Here is a 20,467-nt window from a genome sequence, read left to right as displayed (position 1 = left end):
CTGAACCTTACTTTAAAACATGTCTTCACCTTCATTTACGTTACACAGGGACCACAGGTCCCCACAACATGAGGAATACCACACACACACACACACACGCCTGTACTTGATCAAATACTTGAGTCAGTTTTGCATATTTGATATTTTGGTGCATCTGAACAAGCAAACGTAGCATCTATGTGTCTTAGCCTTAAGCTTTTATATTCATTTATTTAATAGTTTATTCTTTTTCTCTATAACAGTAATGTAATAGTGTAAGGACATAATATCACAATAATACCATATTATTTTACTTATATATAAGTAACTGCCAGGTAAAAGCTGTGTTTAGTTATTGTTACACACACACACACACACACATTGTTTTACAGAGTTATTATTACCTGTTTCTCTTGTTATTGCAACACGATCATGTTTACATTCAAATGTTATTTCACTGTTTCCATATTATTACTGAAAAGTGTTTCTGCCACATTTTCATCACTCCTTTATTATTTTTCCAATTTTGTCACATCATAATCTCAGTTTTCTTACCTATATTTTTAGTCTGGATTTTAAGATTTAATTTCAATTTAATAAAATGTATTATAACTTTATCCTTATGTTATTGTCAGCCAACATTTCTATCACTTATCTATTGCCAGTTTAAAATATATCATGTAGTAATAATAATAAGTTGGTGCTTTTAAAATGAATTTACTACACATGAATATGTTTGTATTGGTATATAATTAGTTTGGGGGAAGGAGGTTTTTTAAGATCCTGTTTTTAACACTTTCATTAACATACATTAACAATTCTATATTATACATAAAGTCTGATTGATTTATTATTCAAAGGAAACAGAACTTTCCCTTTACGATCCTTTCCTTTTTGTTGTTAAGACCATTTCTTAAAGTACGGTGGCCCACAGGAGCAGACAGAAAACACACACAAATCCCAAAACACAAGCAGAAATGAAAACACCAGCATATTCAATAACAGACGTGGGTCTGTGGGAGCGTTCGTTGTCGACCAGCCGTCATTTTTCCTTTATTAAAAAGACCTTTATCTGTACAAAGTTCTGTATACATTGACATCTGAAAATAATTCAAATTCAAAGTCAGATTCGCTCGTTTAATACAAAATGATCAACAGACTCGGAGTGAAAGTTGTTCCCATCGTTGTGAAAGACGAGCAGACTAATGAGTGACAGCTATGAGGGGGTTACACCCAGAGAGGACGATGAGTAACTCACTGTTGTCGCCAAACCTTAAAACAAAGGTGTTTGTGTCACTCCCTGTGATGATGCCGTCATGTGACAGCAGCAGCAGCAGCAGCAGGTGAAACTCTCTCCTGTAACAAAGTGATGATTCAGTTTGAGGTCAGGTACCAGGGCAAAGACTAACGGAGACTCATCTATTTAAGTTTACACATGTTATTCTCACACACTTCACAACTGTCACTCAAGCTTTATTTTCCATTCAAAGGTGATTGGACAAAGTTTATAAAACATTTTATTATTATTATTATTATTGTTATTATTATTATTATTAGTAGTAGTATTATTATTATTATTGTTAATATTATTATATAAAAGTGCAGACACAAAATCACAAGTTTTCTTTTTGATATTTGGGTTAAGCAATTTTGTTAATCAACTCTGCATCAGCATCTGTCCCAGAAAATGTCCTACTTTGTAAATGTTTTTGTGTTCCTGCACCAAACTCCATTGAGAAAATCAGCCATTTTACCGCCACAGCACACAGGAGTTGACTGTGTGAGATTATTAACTCATTAGTGATGAAGATTAGGTGTTAAAGTGGTGAAACCTGACCAGTTCTAAGACTTCTCTTCATTCACCATTCACACACACATGAGCGGATGTTTTATCACATGAAAACCAGAAGAATGAAGATTTAAAGTTGTACTTTGCTTGGTTGAGGTGATATTCTGCCAGGGAGAATAAAGCGGGAAATAAACTCCTCTTTTTCCTGTCACCATGGTGACCAGGTGTGCACTGGCTTGTGCCACCTGTAGCGCGCACACACACACACACACACACACACACACACACACACACACATGGTATGAAACAGATGGGCAGGGTGTGGTGTTTTCTCCACACGGGTGTGCCTGTCTGTCTGTCTGTGAGTCATGCCTCTTTGTGGATGAGTTGGCGTGGGGGAAAATGAAAAGTGACTGTCTCGGGTTTCGAGATTGTCTGTTGATGCCTGTAGCAAAATTTGTCACATGTGCGCTCAAGCAGATTTGGCTGGATAAGAAAGAGCGCGACGCCTGGGTGGTGCACGAATCATACGCACCCTGAACTTCCAGCTCAGCGTGAAATAAACTCCACCAAATCATGCAGTCATTATCTCAAAATCTCATACTTATTCATTTATTTTTATAATAAATTATTCATATTTTAACCTAATATTATATATTTTTAATAGCTTATGCTATATTTTCTTTCCTCTTTTTTGCCTTTTCTTTTTTGTATTGAATTGGTGGACTTTATATTAATTCCCATGTTGACGTAGTAATAATAATAATAATAATAATAATAATAATAATAATAATAACAATAATGATAGAGATTATCTTCAGAGCTCTTAAATTCACTTTAACAACAAACGGTGTGAGCACCTGACCGGAGCGCTCAAAAACAACAAACGGTAAAACTTGGATTAAACAGGATACATGTACAATGAAAAGTACTTGGGAAGTACGCACTTGAGAAGTACGCCTGGAGTACATACTCGCCAAATACGAGAGTACACAAGTATGATTCTTCTATTGGAACAGCAGCTAATTCCTTGTTTAACTGTTTGATTGATGGGTGGCGCCAAGTGCTTAAGCCTAATTACCGTCACCTACAGTGTTGATAAATGAACACATGAAATACTTTTAATAAATGCATATTGTCATTTTTTTCAGAAAGAAGACGTGATGGAACGAAAGAGGGCGTGGCAATGTGGAGGAGGTGACACGATATGCTGTTTTTAACCCTTATTGCTCACACGGCACGGATCTGTGCTGCAGGTGCACCCTGGGTACTCCCTATGGACACCCTGTGTGTGTGTGTGTGTGTGTGTGTGTGTGTGTGTGTGTTTGTAGGTCACATATTCAGGCTTTAAAAAACATGTGGTTCTTGTGTGTTTGAGTCAAAGTTATGATCACTTTACTTTAGTGAAGTATTGTTCTAGTGGCTCTGTTTGTTTGTTTGTTTGTGCATCCGCACTTGCCAATATGACCAACAGAGGCCGCCAGATCTCTGATTGTCATTTTATGTTGTGTTTTTAGTGATGATATAAAGTAGCAATAGTTGTGCAGAATCATAAAATCGACATAAAAACGAGCCATGTGACGTGTTTTCTAAATTTCATAAATTCAATTTGATTTTAAAGTACAATTCAAGTACAATTCAATTTTGATTTTTAGTACTTTTTGGTCAGGTGTGTTTATATATTTGGTGAAAATGAAAAGATGACCTATAGGTTGTGCTGAAAAAAAGGATATAAGCCACTCTTTATTGCACGTTCTTATAGCCTCTGTATATTTACTGTACGTTTAAACACAGTTTAAGTGCCCTGGGTTAATATCGCTGCACTGCACCTTTCATCTCTCTCTGGTTCTATGTCTTCATCCTCCTACGCAGCAACGACCTTGTGCATCTCAGTCATTTTCATCTCAGTTTTAATCTGAAATCGTTACATAATCGTCGTCACATCGCGAAACGTGAGTCGCTGACTCGTGACTCTGAATGACCAACGTTACATAAACCACGGAATATGAGGAAGTGAGCGGAGCGGCTTTTGCTTGTCGTCTATTATCTGGAGCTTTTTGTGCTAATTGTTTGTGAGAAGTTCACTGATGGGGTTTGAGGAAATGTAGGAAAGAGACTGATTGCAGATATTATAGACTAACAGATGGTAGATTGCAGAACTGGCAGATTAAGACTTAATATTTGTTTAAAAATCATTTATGTACACTGTCAAAAAAACCACTACTACAGCGTCACTACTGTAATCATAAACGGATAAACAGATTATTACTGTAAATAATATTACAGTACTGTGCTTTACAGAATATAAACTTTACAGTAGAATACTGTGAGTAATTTAGCTGCCATTATAATCTTATTTAAATGTTCCCACTGCTCCTGAACACATCCAAGACTCAGGAGCTAATCATGGATTAGGAAAAACAAAACAGACATTCAGCCTATTTCACAGAAAAGCTCTGCACATCCATCGTCTGTGGGAATGTCTGTACCTGCGAGTACCTGCATTCACTGTATGAACACATAAACTGTCATTAAAGCCTGTGACTGAGTCTCACTTAATCCTCACACACGCACACACGCGTGCGCGCATACACACATAACGATGTGGTTCAGGGACAGCGGTGGTTTTCTGCAGAGACCTCCAAAAATGTCTTGATACAACAACACACACGGATTATTCTTCATGTCTCATCATGAAGGATTTCCATAGCAACCCAAGCTGCAGCTGAAGGTTTGACTGAAGCTGGACATGTCTGAGCTGCAGCTGAAGGTGTGAAGACATGAAATCACACATCATTTATCAAACCTTTTGAAAGAGATTTGAAAGATTTTATGGTTAAGGCTAGTTTTTTCTTTCCAATGTCCAGTGTAGAGACGAATGAAGAATAGTTGTGTGCGCGTGTTTGTCCTCTGTCCTCTGTGGAATGTGTGCTCTGTCTGTTTCCTATCCTCGAGCAACGAACCCGAAAGACTGGCGTTGATGAGCCGCACAAACCTTACATGAACTGTGCTGCATTAAAATTTGGCACCCGCTCTAATTTGTTATGGCTGGCGACGCTGACATGGAGATGCTATTGCACCATAAATACATTAGGAAATCGTGTGGTGGTTAAAACAATAAATAAAACATGCTCGACACATTCCAACATCCTGCCCCGCCCGAGTTTTCACAGCAAATAAAATGATGCAACGTGGCGCATATGGTTTTTTTGAACAATAACACGGCTATTTTCATCGCGTTCAGGCCTGCAGATTTATACACTGCCACATGGTGATTAGTCAGGATAAACTGATCAACTGATCAAGTCAAATAAAACAGAGAGAGAGAAGGTGTTTCTCCGTGTTGCTGCAGTGTTGTTTTCATGGTGAGAAACCGGTTCTACAGGAAACCTCATGAAAGCATTGGCAAGCTCAATCACACACACACACACACAGCAGTTGAAGCATGTCGCGACACACCCTGAATATTACAATGATGTTGTCAGGACCTCGTCGTCCTCATAGAGACCAAAACCTGGTCCTAATGAAGCAGAGAACCTCATTTCTAAAGGGTCTGGTTAAGATTTGAATTGTGGTTATGGTGCTTGACAGCCAGTGTGTGTGTGTGTGTGTGTGTGGACATTTGTTTCACATGGTTCTCACATCTTTAAAGGGCTTTTGGGGAGGTTAAGACCTGGTTTTAAGGTATTTATATGCAGTCCCATTCAGTGCAAACAGGAAAACTATGTACAAGGGTTAAAACAAAAGAAAGAAAGTGTATAAATAAATGTGTAAAACCGTGTTTTTGTGCTATATTGCATGGTCAAAGCTTGTGAGGTCTTTTTCTGATTGCACCACTGAACAGTTTATCTCAGGTGGAATGTTGCAGGAGGTTTAGTTTAGGGTTCGGCTCTCAGCTGTGAGGGTTAAGGTTAGGGTGAGGCTGTGTATCTGCACATGCAGCTTTGGAAATGAGGACATTATGTGAAGATGAGGACAATTTGGGAGTGGTTAATAGTTGTGATTAAATTGTTTATCAATGCAGTGTCATCTGAAGACGTGGAAATCAAATATGTGTGTGTGTGTGTGTGTGTGTGTGCAGAAACAGAGAGCGTTTCTCAGTTTTGCAGGTCACTTTGCCCTTCATGTGCTCGCCGTCGGCTCCTCTCTGCCTCCTTGGAGCTTTCACTGAACTGTAACGTGATCCTTCAGTCAGAGGAAACCTGTGCGAGTGTAACACGAGCGCTCCGCTCAGGTGCTCACACAAAGACCCGCTCTGTTGCACAGAACACCGAGGAGCTGTGGAAACTCTTAACTCTTGCAATAATCCTTACTTTTAAATGTTATCTCTGCTGGTATTTGCAGTTTAAATGTCACGACTGAGGAAGGACTTTTGTGTGAAGAAAATCTCTTCACATATTTATTGATTCAGGGCCACACACACACACACAGATTACAAAAGTAACATTTCAACTCTTGGTTTTCTGTTCCACAGTTTTTAAAAGTTCAAAAAGAGACAGAATAAAAATGGAATTGGCTCAAGAGGTGAAAATATTTTGTCCTCGTCAACACTTTCTGTACCTGTTTCAAAGTAAAGAAGGCTCTTATTGTGAAATGTTCAGGAATTAGCCACGGGCAACACTGGAGTTAAAATAGAGGATTCAACTTTCACCCTCTCACCCTAGAGGCTTCATCACTTCACTGACATGTCTTCAACCTCATCTCAAGCACATCCAGTCACCCACAGCAAACTCCTGAAGATTTCACAATAAGAGCCTTTAATGAATGAATTCAGTCAACAGAAACATTTACTTTGAGTTTGTGAAGATTCAGAACATCTGAATTTATTCAGGCTGTTATTGTGAAATCTTCAGGAGTTAGCCGTGGGCGACTGGACGCGCTTGAGGTGAGGTCGAAGACATGTCAGTGAACTGATGAAGCCTCTAAAGTGAGAGGGTGAGAGAGTGAGAGGTGACTCGACAGGTGCACACATGTTTCCAGTCCTGGCCTGCAGCTGAAGACAAAAATCGGACTATTTCCAAAAAGCAAAAGCTTTGAAAACATAGCTTCCTCACTGCAGCAGGTGAGTGAGCAGCCATCATGCGTCCACTGAGACCCTGGACGAATGCATTCACAAAACCAAATACAGTGGGGCACAGAAGTATTTAGTCAGCCACCAATTGTGCAAGTTCTCCCACTTAAAAAGAGGACAGAGGTCTGTAATTTTCAACTGTGAGAGACAGAATGTGAAAAAATCCTGGAAATCACATTTTTAAAGAATTTATTTGTAAATGATGGTGGAAAATAAGTCAATAAAAAAAGTTCAACTCAATACTTTGTAATATAACCTTTGTTGACAATGACAGAGGTCAAACGTTTAATGTAGGTCTTCACCAGGTTTGTAGCTGGTATTTTGGCCCATTCCTCCATGCAGATCTCCTCTAGAGCACTGATGTTTTGCGGCTGTCGCCGGGCAACACGGACTTTCTATGGGGTTGTGGTCTGGAGACTGGCTAAGCCTCTCCAGGACTTTGAAATGCTTCTTACGGAGCCACTCCTTCGTTGCCCGGGCGGTGTGTTTGGGGTCATTGTCATGCTGGAAGACCATGTTTCATCTTCAGTGCTCTCACTGATGGAAGGAGGTTTTGGCTCAAAATCTCACGATACATGGCCCCATTCATTCTTTCCTTAGCACGGATCAGTCGTCCTGTCCCCTTTGCAGAAAAACAGCCCCACAAAGCATGATGTTTCCACCCCCATGCTGCACAGTAGGTATGGTGTTCTTGGGATGCAACTCAGCATTCTTCTTCCTCCAAACATGACAAGTAGAGTTTGTACCAAAAAGTTCTAGTTTGGTTTCATCTGACCACATGACATTCTCCCAATCCTCTTCTGGATCATCCATATGCTCTCTGGCAAACTTCAGACTTAAGCAGGGGGACACGCCTGGCACTGCAGGATTTGAGTCCCTGTCGGCGTAGTGTGTTACTGATGGTAACCTTTGTTACTTTGGTCCCAGGTCTCTGCAGGTCCTTCACCAGGTTCACGTGTAGTTCTGGGATTTTTGCTCACCGTTCTCATGATCATTTTAAAGCCCCAGATGGAGGGAGATTATCAATGGTCTTGTATGTCTTCCATTTTCTAATAATTGCTCCCACAGTTGATTTATTCACACCAAGCTGCTTGCCTATTGTAGATTCGCTCAGGTCTACAATTTTGTTCCTGGTGTCCTTCGACATCTCTCTGGTCTTGGCCATGGTGGAGTTTGGAGTCTGACTGTTTGAGGCTGTGGACAGGTGTCTTTTATACAAATAATGAGTTCAAACAGGTGCCATTAATACAGACAGAAGAGCTTCTTAAAGAAGAAGTTACAGGTCTGTGAGAGCCAGAGATCTTGCTTGTTTGTAGGTGACCAAATACTTATTTTCCACCATAATTTACAAATAAATTCTTTAAAAATCCTACAATGTGATTTCCAGGATTTTTCCCAGGACCTCTGTCATCATTTTAAGTGGGAGAACTTGCACAATCGGTGGCTGACTAAATACTTTTTTGCCCCACTGTAGGTGTCATCTAAATCAGATTGTATATGTATATACTATATATAGATCATACATAAATGTTAATGGAATGTTTTTAAATGTTTGTTTCCTCGGATAGTCGCTTCGTTTGGGCAGGCGTGAAAGCTCATCCAAACGTAAACAAGCAAATCCTGGTCCACCTGACAACGTGGGTCCGGGTTTGCTTGCGAGTGAACCCTGGTGTGGTTCACTTACAGTTGTTGTACGACTGAAACTGACACATCATGTCACATGGTGACATCAAAGCCGAACAACAGGTTTCTGTTTCCTTTGTCCAAATGTGCGACTGTATCTGCTCCGCACATGGGAAAGTTTTGTCTCCGTCCGGCAAGTGTGTGACACAAAGTTCAGGAATGTTTTGTGGCACATCCAGGTGTGAAGAATCTAGGCAGTGGCTGGGGCTTTCAAAACCACAATGGTTTCACATCCAAATAATTGTTTTCAGCTCCCTTAGCTTTTTTTTTTCTTTTTTGTTTTTTGTTTTCAATCACTAACTGCTGTTTTGTACAGTTTTTGCACATATTTGACTATTTCTGCCAAACTCTCAGCGAAGAATACTTGTAAACAAAACTCAAACTGGAACCAACAAAACTAAAAAAGACTTTTCATTTTTGCTTAAGGTGGAATTCATCAGTTTCAAGACAAATGGTGTGACCCTCTCACCAGTGGACTCATAAAACACGAGTTTCTCATGGTGAAATATGGGTTTGGCAAATGCCGGGAAAACTGTTACCTGTCTGACTGCATTACCTGCCAAATGTCATGTTTGATGATGGTTTTGGTGTGGTTTTACTGGAGTTGCCCTGGGCCATTTAAGTGATGGGAAACTTAATGCTGTCACTGTTATGGTTATTTATTTGTGGAAGAAGATCCTTCTCTCTTCCAGTGTATTCCAGTGTGTTATATATATATATCTCAATAACAAAGCTCTATGAGCAACACAGTGGATTAAATGATACAGAACGACGTGTACTTGTGATATTAATGCCATGTTCTGACTTTGGTGTGTACCAGTCCATTAAGAGTTTGATGTTGAAGAACCTGACTGACCCCCACACAGATCCCTGATTCCCCACCAAACGCCTTTGGAATGAACTAAAATGGAAATTGTCTCACCTCACAAATGCTCTAATGAATGACTCGAGGTTAAAATCCCAGCAGACTCACTCAAAGATCTTTTTTTAGAAAGATTTCTCAGCAGAGTGTGAGCTGTAATGAATGCAGATGGATTTTATAATAGATATAATGATTTCATAATGGCTAGTGATGGATAATAAAAAGCCTGTGTAGGTGTTAACACGTACGCGACCCATTAACTTCGTTCCTACGGTGGAAAAACATGATTCCATGATGAATCGAGTTGATTTGTACTTCATGTAGGTGTCCAGCAGATGGCGCTGTTGTCACACCCTGTGGAACCAGCCTCACTCTGCATGAAGCGGCCAGAGACTCTATGATTCGAGATGATTCCTGTGATTTATTTGACCCAGAATAATCGGATGTATCGTGAGGAGCTGAGGACTTTAGTGCAGGAGAGTGAGCTCTTTCACAAACTTCATTTTCTCAGTGGACAACAGTGGCAAATATGCTTAAAGCTTAAAGCTGTAGTCTGTAACTTTGTGAACAGAAAAAACTATCAGCCCTGCCTGAGGGAGTGTCTGTGCGTATACAGCTGTAGCATTTCACTGAAGGCCCTGGTATACTTCCCCACACATGCTGTGTGGGCCAGGGTCCTGCAGTATCTGACTTCACCATCAGGTGGCGATCTGGACGCAGGGAGCAGGACTCTTTCCTACCAAAGATGCAGAGGACGCTGAACAGAGGACGCTTAACGGGACAAAATAGTCTTTCTAAAAGGTGTAAAAAGCATTGAATATTCAGATTATATAAGAGAACACGGAACATCATATGGACAAAATTACCCAAGACATTTAGCTTCTGACTTTACGGCCTTTTCTACCAATTAAAAAAAAACCCACAGTGACTTACTGTTGCACGCTGTCTGAATATCTTGACAACTATCTAATGAACTGTCATGAACTGTTTTATGTCTTTTCCCACAGGGGTTATATTAATTACCTCCACAGAGGAGGCTGTGTTTTGTCTGTAAAGCAGCGTCGCTCGTTAAATAAAAGGTGAAATGTTTCGAGAGTAAAATGATCACATTGATCTTCACAGAAAACCAGAATCAGAATCTTTTTCAAACGGGAAAGGGAAAGTGAGCAGCCGTGGTGAATCTCTTAAGTGCTCTCCTCTCGTGCTGTAATTCGACAAGATTTTGGTTTCCTGCTGACGCAGATACCAGCGTGTTAGGTTATGATGATGTTTGGCTTTGTCAAAGTAAACTTTACATCCATCTTTCTTTTGTCCAGGTTAAGTTTTTTTTAAGCTCTGGTCTTTGTAGTCTTCACACAATTATGTAGGAGTGAGCTCGGTGAATATTTGTCTGGGCTGCTCTCTGAGATTTATAAAACACATTCGCCCACAGAGTTACACAGACTCTGAAGCTGTGATCTTTTTTTCTTTTTTCTAAAGAAAACAAAGCTTGTTTCCCAGGTACAAAGAAAAAAAACACAATATTTCCTCCTTCTGTCTTGGGTTTTCACCGAGGACATGACAGTAAAGACATGTTGGACAGTGTGTAAACACTGTGGCTGCAAACAGATGACCCACAGTACCTTCAGACATGCACTGAAGTCCACATATTCCCTGGAGAGTGTGTGCACTGTGTTGTATGTGTGAATGCACTCATGTCACACCACACATTCTCCTGAGAATCATCCAGCTGCTGAGTCAGCACGCTTCCATGAAACAACAGAACTCTCTGCAGTACATGGAAACATGTTAGTCCGAACACCCAGATAATGTGATCGGGACTTTAATTGCTACTGCATTTAGACCAGAGTGAGACACAAGAAGTAGGAGCTGGTACACATGCAGAAATCAGACCGGAACCTGAACCTGAGAGCGGGACATTGTGGATTAACCTGCAATCTGACAATTATGGGGAAACGCTGTTGACATCCAGAGACAATTAAACATGCTTTAATTTTTTGGGCGTTTTTTCCCACTAAACAGTTCCAGCACGACTCGGCACAGCACGGAATCAGTTGATTAGAAAAGGTTTGTTCACAGAATGGTTCAGTACTCACTGAACTGAAATACCACCGAACGTGGTTGTGATTGGGCTCACGGTCGCCGTCTAAGACTGACATTTCCTCTGCTAAATGTTGGAGATTAACACACGTTTTCAGGGATTTTTAATTGTTTTTAAGTGAATTACAGTTTGTCATTGTTGGCTTTGATTCTTGTGTCGGACGTCGCGCTCGTGACTCTTCCAGTGACGACACTCTCTGATCAATCAGTGGCCGGCACTCAGTCGATGCCACATTTTTAGTATCGACTCAGTTCCTTTGGAAGTACTAAAATAATAAAATTTAAAAAAAGCACCAGGTACTACCACTGATGGAGAAGCCAAAAAAAAATGCCATTTATTGTTTTTCCTTTAAAAAGAAGAATCTTCACTGCACGTACTCTTTTTCTCAAGGTGGTAAGAACAAGAACAAAGTTAGTTCTGGTATTAATTTGTGCCCAGAAGACGTGACAAGAACAAGCTGAGAATATAATCACGTCATTCTTTTCATGCTTTTCTCTGTACGTTCAGGCCTGAAGGCTTTGTTGGCATTTCTTCATGCAACTGGTCTGTACTGTACGTAAGAGTGCGAACACGAAGCCACAGAAACAGGTTTTTAGATGAAGGAGGACTTTGATCTGCGATGGGAAGGAAGCTTTGAGCGCTTCGGTGCTGAAGAAGCACCAAGACCAGTGATCCGGAAGGATGAAGGAACGAGTGAAGGACGACATCGATCTGTGTCATCAAAGAGCTTCAGACTGTGACGCTGGACAACAAACAGTAACTGGAAACAGAAAACAACATCATGACGACACAGAACAGAGAGGAACCCACGCGAAAAATAAACCCAAGAGTTTCAGGACCATCGCAAGTTCATCACTGATGATGAACTCGTGTTCCCACCGGCCGTGGAAGAGTCTGGTCATTAAAGAGTGAGGCTTGATTAGTAACTTGCTTCAGGTGTGGAGACCACGCCCACACAGGAACCTGCCACTCACACACACACAGGCGGGAACAAAGAGATGTGTGGGGAGTGTCCAAACCCTCATGTTTCAAAGTGGAAACAGCCTTCTTGTGTCCTCACTGATCCCCCCTCCTCCCTCTCACACACAGCACGTCACGTTCACTTTGACTCGGGACATTTGCGCGAGCATCATATTCATGTGTTCAAAGAAATACTCAATTCACCAAGAGAATAATTGTTAGTTGTTTTCATTTGAGTTCTTCTCACCTAAAAAACAACAACATCCATGCACGAGTTTCACTTCACAATATTTAACACAAGTACTGTTTCATTTTGTCCAAACGTCAGTCATTGACGTTTGCTGAGAGTGGGATAATAGTCCACCGGTGGTAATTAGGGCATGTGTGTATTTATTAGTGGCTTTTGTCAACAAGTAAACACTTTATTCCACGCATGATAATCAACTCTATTATCGCGGCCTTGTTACCAAATCAGTTTTCTCTCCCGTCGTCCCCAAACCAGCAGCTCGGGGGCCGCACACAGCAGCAGGATAAACTGTTTTGTGCAGCACCACTTCCTCATTAGACGATAAGACTGCGCTGATTAAAGAGATTACTTCAGCCTGACATGACAATAAATCATTTTTATGCTCTTTGTTGCGACTGCAGGGAAGCACAGAGATTCTCTAAATGATAATGCTGTTGTGTTGGTTTGCTAATGTCATTTTCTTTCTGTAGCAGGGAACTTCCAACATGTGCCGTCAGGCCGCAGGAGCCGCTCCTCCGTCACCATCTCTTTCTCCCAATGTTTCATCGTGCTGTGTTTTCTGAGCGTAGCTGGGTTTATTTCCCGTGTTGACCTGCGACATGCCCATGCTGCACACAGGAAGTGATTCGTTTTAGGGCTGTTGTTGTTTTTCTGTTTTTTTAAATAATTAAAAATGTTCAGCTTCTTTTCAGGGATTGGAAGAAGGAGGAGCTGTAGGCGGAGAAGAACGGCGCTGCAGGATACGCTGCAGGTCTGATAGTTGTGCTTCACACAGCGACAGTCTCAGTTTCAGAGAAAAAATACTCCCAATCACATGTTTATTACATATAATATAATCACATATAACTTCTCGATCCAGGACCAAACCATTTCGGGGATTTGGGATCTCACAGAAATGTGCAAGGTTTAACGCGACTTCAGAATATAAACAGACAATCTGTGTCGTCAGTTAACAGCTGTTGTGTACGGAATGGTTTGAGCTGAGAAACGCAAAAAAAATAGTGTTGATGAAGTCATGGCTGAGAAGACGGAATCTCGGAAAACTCTCGTTGGTTATTGGTTGTTTGCGAGGTTCTGCTCACAGGTGCCAGTTCCAATCACCTCTGACTAATTCTCTCTTTTCAGGATGCCATGCTTTACACGTTACCGTATAGTAACAGCATGAATAAATAATAACGCTGTCATTTTTATTAATTCATCACTAGCAATCGTCTCGCACGTGTGATAAGCATCACAGATGAATTCCTTTGAAGTGGCTTGGCAGTAAGCAGCAATAATTGATGTGTTGCATCACTGCTACCTTTGCTTTTGATACATATATCATTTATTTTGGCGCTTGTTCTGAGCTGTAGGACATTATTGTTTCCTATGTCGTGGATGCATCCACTGTGCATCGTCTCAGTTCTGCTCAAAGGCTTTTCAACTGAACTCATCTCTGACTCCAGAAACTCCGCCCTCGGTCGTCTCACCTGATTCTCAGAGCTAGAGACACTAAAACTCAGTTCATTTGATGTTTGCTGTGGTCCTGAACTGACTTACGTGGTAAAATAAAATAAACAACTCACTCAATCTTATATAGCACCACTTCTTTTCAACCTGACTTTCAAAATAAGAGCCAGCGACTTTGGCCTTTTACGACTTCTTATTTGAAACGTTTGCCATAACGTCCACAGTTATTCGTTAATTCTATAGAACAAAATAAAATAAACGTTTTAATGTCGTTTTTTTTTTTACATATCCTTGGTTGTTGTTGTCGTTATTCCTGTCTGTTTGTATTTTATTGATATCAACTTTAAATATTATGTGTCTTACTGTCAAATAATAAGAAATAAGAATTGACTGCTCACTTTAACACTTTTAGGTCACTTGCAGCATTTGGAACATTCCATTTCCATAAGGACTGTGACTTCTAAACATCTGTAAAAGTTCCAGCGGCTTATAGACCTAACATTAGAATCCACAAAAAGAGCTCAGAACCAGTCACATGCAGAATTTCTGTGGATAAATTTAACAAAAATGCTGCGTGTAAAACAACCGACTTTTAATTCTCTAAAATAATTCACTTTAGAGAAAAGTGTTTACCAGTAAAACTCAATTGCATCTGCTAGCGTTGGCGGATTGTTCGTACTTCATATAACAAATTAGTAATTATTACATTATGCATAAATTTGCTGTTGTCATGATCAATAATAATAATAATAATAAGAAGAAGAAGAATTGTTTGCTATGTTTAAATAGAATTATTGTCAGTGACAATAATGTAAGGATTTTGTCAAGAGGAGAAAAAAGTTATATAAAACCTCACATTTACCATTTATAATGTAATTGTGAGGCTCCAGGTACCGTCTACTTTTGTCAATGATGAAGCATAATGATAAAATAAATTCAATATCTCTTTTAAATACACCGTGTTTATGTTTGTTCTTCTGTTGCTTTAACATAAATGAATCAGCAAAGAAGCCGCAGTCAGTCAGAATAACATAATCACGGTTGACATATGGACGTATTTGGTATTATAACTACACGAAAGTAACGTGATTATGCCGCATTTGACTAATTTAATCTCCCGTGAGGGATCGCATTATAAAGCAGGTGATTAATAAGTGCTCTGGGTGAAGCCGGATGCTTCGCAGCGCAGCAGCTCTGAGTCTCTGAGACTGTGGCGCCACACTGACGCCCGCGTCAAGATAAGATTGATTTAAATAGCCATCAAATAGCATTGAAACATTACTACAGCGTCTCAGCATGACTCTGTAAAATGAAGTCAAATAAAAATGAGGCTATTTTTGTCCGAGAGAGTGCGGCCGAAGACAAATTGAAATGGAAATGATTGAGGAGAATTGTTGAATCATTCATGACCACGAGATGGGAACCAAAGCTGAACTCGGAGTCACACCTCCATCCTCGCCCTGCGCCCTCAACAACGCCAGTCTCCAATGCTAATTGTGTGATTTCCCTGTAAATTGCTTGTCGCCTGGTAAACAGCCCCGGTGGGAGAGCGGCTCCGATTCTCTCACCTCCTCCTCCGTCCTCTCATTCTTTTCTTCTCCTTTATTTCTCCCGCTTGTTGTCTCTTTAACTCCTTCAAAAAAAAAAAAAAAAATCCTGTCTGTTGATATTATGACACCTTTTCTCTCCTTCACTCGCACTGGAGGCACTCGAATCGTCTTCAGAACGACGTCAGCTTGTGATTGTTTACTTATGTTAGGATGAAATATTGATGCCTCGTGTGTGAACAAAGACTCTGTCTCACAGCCCATACTTTACAAAATAACAGTGTTTCAGAAACATCACTTTTGTCAGAGCGTAATGTCTCGGGCGCTTCAGGCAAATCCTTTTCAATTTGACAAGAGAGAGAGCATAACAGGGTTGACACGGTGGCGCAGTGGCTAGTATTGTTTCCTCGCAGCAAGAAGGGTTTTCACGTTCTCCCCGTGTGCGAGTGGGTTTTCTCTGGGTTCTCCGCTCTCCTCACTAGGTCTGCAACTAACAATTATTTTGATAACCGACAATCTGTCGATTTTAAAATGAACTTACGACGAAAACTCCCCGTGAATCCATGGCTCCAACAGATTGCTCTTCAGGTGCTCGTGCAGCTGAGCCGGATCAGCACCTCGCGTTGTTGCTTTTGACCACTTAGGTCGTTCATTTTCCTCTCTGCTGACAATGTTCTCCGCCGCGTCCGCCAGAAGATGAGTGACGACTGTGGGAGTGGACTAACTGGACTCTCTAAATCACACACGGGCTGGTTTGGGGGCCGGGTCCCACAGTTTTATCCGACCCACAGCATCCTTACACTCGTCTCTCGCTCAGCTGAAGTGACGGATCCATGTTGTGATGACAGAAGCTAAGCCACGATGAGAAAGAGTGAAGGACAAAGTCACTGCAAACACAGACCAAACAAACTCAGTTTCACACCTTCACATTATCAATCAGACTTTTATTTTGAAAAATCTCATGTTCCCACAAGATAAATAAGGTAACTTCTACAGCAGCTTTACTTTTAAAATGGTAATGCTATGCATGTTGCATATAAAAATAAAGACGATTATTTCTTTTAAAAACCTTTAACGTGTGGCCCTTGGCTTGTTTCATTAATGTCTGTGTGTCTGTTGACCCTCCCTGCAGGTCCAGGTGCTATTATGGTTTTTCCATGACATGAAAGTTCATCAGTCTTCATCCCCAAGGGGAAATTGTTTAGCAAAAATATTTTAAACATGAAATTTAGATTAAACGCTTACTTTAGCGATCACTGCGATGTAAGCAAGTTTCTAAAGTCACAGCATTGGACAGATGACCACAGGGCTGTAGGATCCCCCGCTCTACCTCGAGAGCCACAGCCACTCACATCAATTACCCCCATACTTTCACAGCACAAAGAGACAGACACTCCAGAAATGACTGGGATCAGTCAGAGCCAGAGAACACACCGGGTTCCAGGGGACGATGTCGCTGCCAAGACGGAAAGATGAGATGAAGCGGGGAAAGCTGCCAAACTACAACAAGACTAAACGTCTCTGTCCTCCACGCTCTCTTTGTTTGATTTTCTCTTCCTGCTCCTCGTGTTCTTGGGGATTTTCTTCAGTTGATTAAAAAGAATTTATACCTTTTTTAATATTACTATGAATGCATTTAGACTCATTTTTTACTTCCTGCTAGTTTGTCACGTGTGAGTCCACTCTTACCCGTTTGTTTTCCTCGCGTGGGACCTTGTCTCTCGTCTTTGATTATTTCAGATAAAACTAAACCAGTAAAGAAACATGAAGACTCTGAAGTTGGGGATAAAGTTATTGGTCAAACTATTTGGGAAGAACAGACAAAGTGTGGATGAGAAATGGAAACATCAATCCTGGGGCTCAAACCTGCGGCCCGTGGGCCACATCTGGCCCCAAACTTAGTATTGAGTAATAATGAGGTATTTATGTGTGTCGCATAAATACAATTTTATCGTGAGCGATATATCGTTCCTTATCAACACAAACGCAAATCACTCACCTTTACTGAACAGTTGCATTTATTAGCTCCAGTGTTACCCACTGACCAGACTACATGAGCGTTAAAGTGCTGATTTTGTGACTATTAAATGCCAAAAAAGGGCCATTAAATAAACATTGACCCGCTTTGTAAAATACACCAGATGCCATTTACCAAAGTTGTGATCTATGAAAACAAATTTGACAGGGGAACCGTCAAATTCCCCACTGAGCATGATCAAGTACAATCGTGGTTTCCTGTCACCTTGAAATATAAATTACCAGCGCGATAATGAAGCTGGCAGCTCTCGAGCAATCACTGCACTCCATGTCCTCGTCGTAAGCTCCGGTCTTTATTCAGGTCAAAGCCACCATAACAAATCTTAAAATAATAAATTGTGTTTCACAGTTCATTTTCAAACGACCCCCCCCGGGGGTTGAAAATATCACAAATTTTCATTATCACGATGACAAAGTGTGGCGACAATCACTCTGATTTGTGTAAAAAAGAAAGAGACCATGGGGGACCATTCAGGGACCATGATGATGACTGACCAGTACGCCAATTTAGATTCCCTGGAGCAATGATCCTGGATCGCTGCTGAACCAGGTCCAGCTTTGGATGGAACAACATGGTGGAACTGTGCCATCTTAGTCCAGCTGCTGACCACGCTGGGGTTTCTGGCGAGTGGTTGTTTCCAGCTGAAATTAGCCGACAGCGACAGGTATGTGTTTGACATGAGTGGCGCTAAATAACGCGTATATTTCTGTCTATTATTCCTTTTGAGAAAAGTCGGCTAATACTGAGAAATTCTACCGTAAGTCTGGGAAATCACACATGTCCCTGGGAGTAATAACGCCTGACAGGATCATTGGTCCTGGAAAATCAAATTTATGCTTCTTCGTGACATGTGACATGTTTGTTATCATAATGGGAACAGGTGCCGTGAATGATGGCTGATTTCGTGGTAAGTTAATAAAAGCCACAGTAAAAATGTCAAATCTCTGATGCCTGATGAATAATTACTTTCCCTTATCACCTGCGGGTGATTGTAGTAAAAAAAAAAAACCCCCGTGCCGTGAACGCTCGTGTGCACTTAGCCTCCTCAAAAGCCTCAGGCGGCAAACTTTTATTCAAAACCCAAAAAGGTGTGCACCAGGGTGTGTGTGTGTGTGCTGTGTGACACAGAGCATTAGCCTTCCGCTCGCTCCTGTCCTCCCTCCAGCGCGATGACCCCGACCAGGCTCGGAGCGAGGATTTGTGTGAATGTAATGCAGCGTTTAGGACACAAATTACACCGATGCTTAACAAGCTCTTTTAATGTGGTTGAGGCAGTAAACGTTTGCCTCAGTTCGTCTGCCCCGGGGGGTGTTTTTGGCGGTAATTGCATCTCCCCCTGCGTCTTAAAGACGGCATCCGTCAGGACGTGTCCACTTCCAGAGGCCGCGCGTGCATGTGACGCTTCGGTGCCGGTGATTGCTGGACGCTCTGCGGCTGCTGCTGCGGACTCAGGGATAACTAATGATGTTTACAACGCGATGCATTAGCCGTTGTGTTTTAGCACATTGAGCTAATGTGTTTTTTTTCATTAACGTCAATGCAATTACAATTAAAACTCTACTATGTGGGGTTTGTTTGTGGTCAGTGCAGCATCTGTGTCTCACAATGCCATGTACGCGTGTTCCCGTGCTGCTGATGTGATGCAGTGTGTGCTTTGTTTTTTCTTTCCACCTTCAGATTGAACCGTTTCTTTTTACACTTCTACGGCTGCCCTTTCTGCGCCTACGTTCACAGCAGCACCACAAAATCCAAAATGGCTTTTCTTCTCCTCCACATCACTCACAAGCACTGTGATTGTTTGCTCCACAAAGTTTCTTTTGATTTGTTTCCTACTCATGTGGAATTTAGTGGGAGGAGATCAAGTGGCGACTGGTCCCCAGAATCAGAATTTAACATGGTGAGGACTTAAGATTGGCCATTTGACTGGTGCCTCGATGAGGTTCACAGAAATACCAGGCTCTTGATAGCAGCTGTCAATCACACTGGTGTCCACAATTTAACATCATGTTCTTTTGAAAAAGACTAGGAATTAGTGTTTGAGTGACAAGTAGAAGAGTTATACAGTATATATATATATATATATATATATATATATATGTATATATATATTCATTCTTACTTCCAGATTGGCTTCACCCGGCAAGCGACAGTGGCAGCTGCATGGCTGCAGGATCACGCTGTTCCTGCAGTTTGCATATCACTTACGATAATAATAATAATAATAATAATAATAATAATAATTATAGCAATTGTTAAAACAAAGTTACAAAGTGTTTATTAATAAAAACACAAATTAACAGACGTAAAATAAAAAAGAGAGACAAAAGAGACATCGTAATAAGAAAATAGAAAGAATAAAAACAACAGGACATAAAGAGTCAGGTGAAATCTGGAAATGCAGAGCGATAAAGAACCTTACAACCTAACAGATAAAGAACCCGACAGAGGTCCAGCTGGCTTTGTTTTTAGCACCAAAAGGCAGAGCGATGAAAGAACATGATAGGTTTTGATTTAAAGGAAACCACTGACTCTGTCTGTCAAATTTCCACAGTCTCACTTTCAGCTAAGAATCTTTTTCTTCTAATAATAGTAATCATAATACTTTGCAGCAGACTGTACTGTAGCGTACACCAACAGGTGCATCCTGTCATCACCTCAGTCTCACCCTCTTCTCATCCCCTCAAAGTATTTCCAAGCTTGCAGCTGAGAATCTGGAAGGCTTCTGTCAGAAGATCTCAAAA

Source organism: Solea senegalensis, linkage group LG14 (assembly GCF_019176455.1).
Source record: "Solea senegalensis isolate Sse05_10M linkage group LG14, IFAPA_SoseM_1, whole genome shotgun sequence".
Taxonomy (NCBI): Eukaryota; Metazoa; Chordata; class Actinopteri; order Pleuronectiformes; family Soleidae; genus Solea; species Solea senegalensis.
This window is presented reverse-complemented; position numbering follows the sequence as displayed.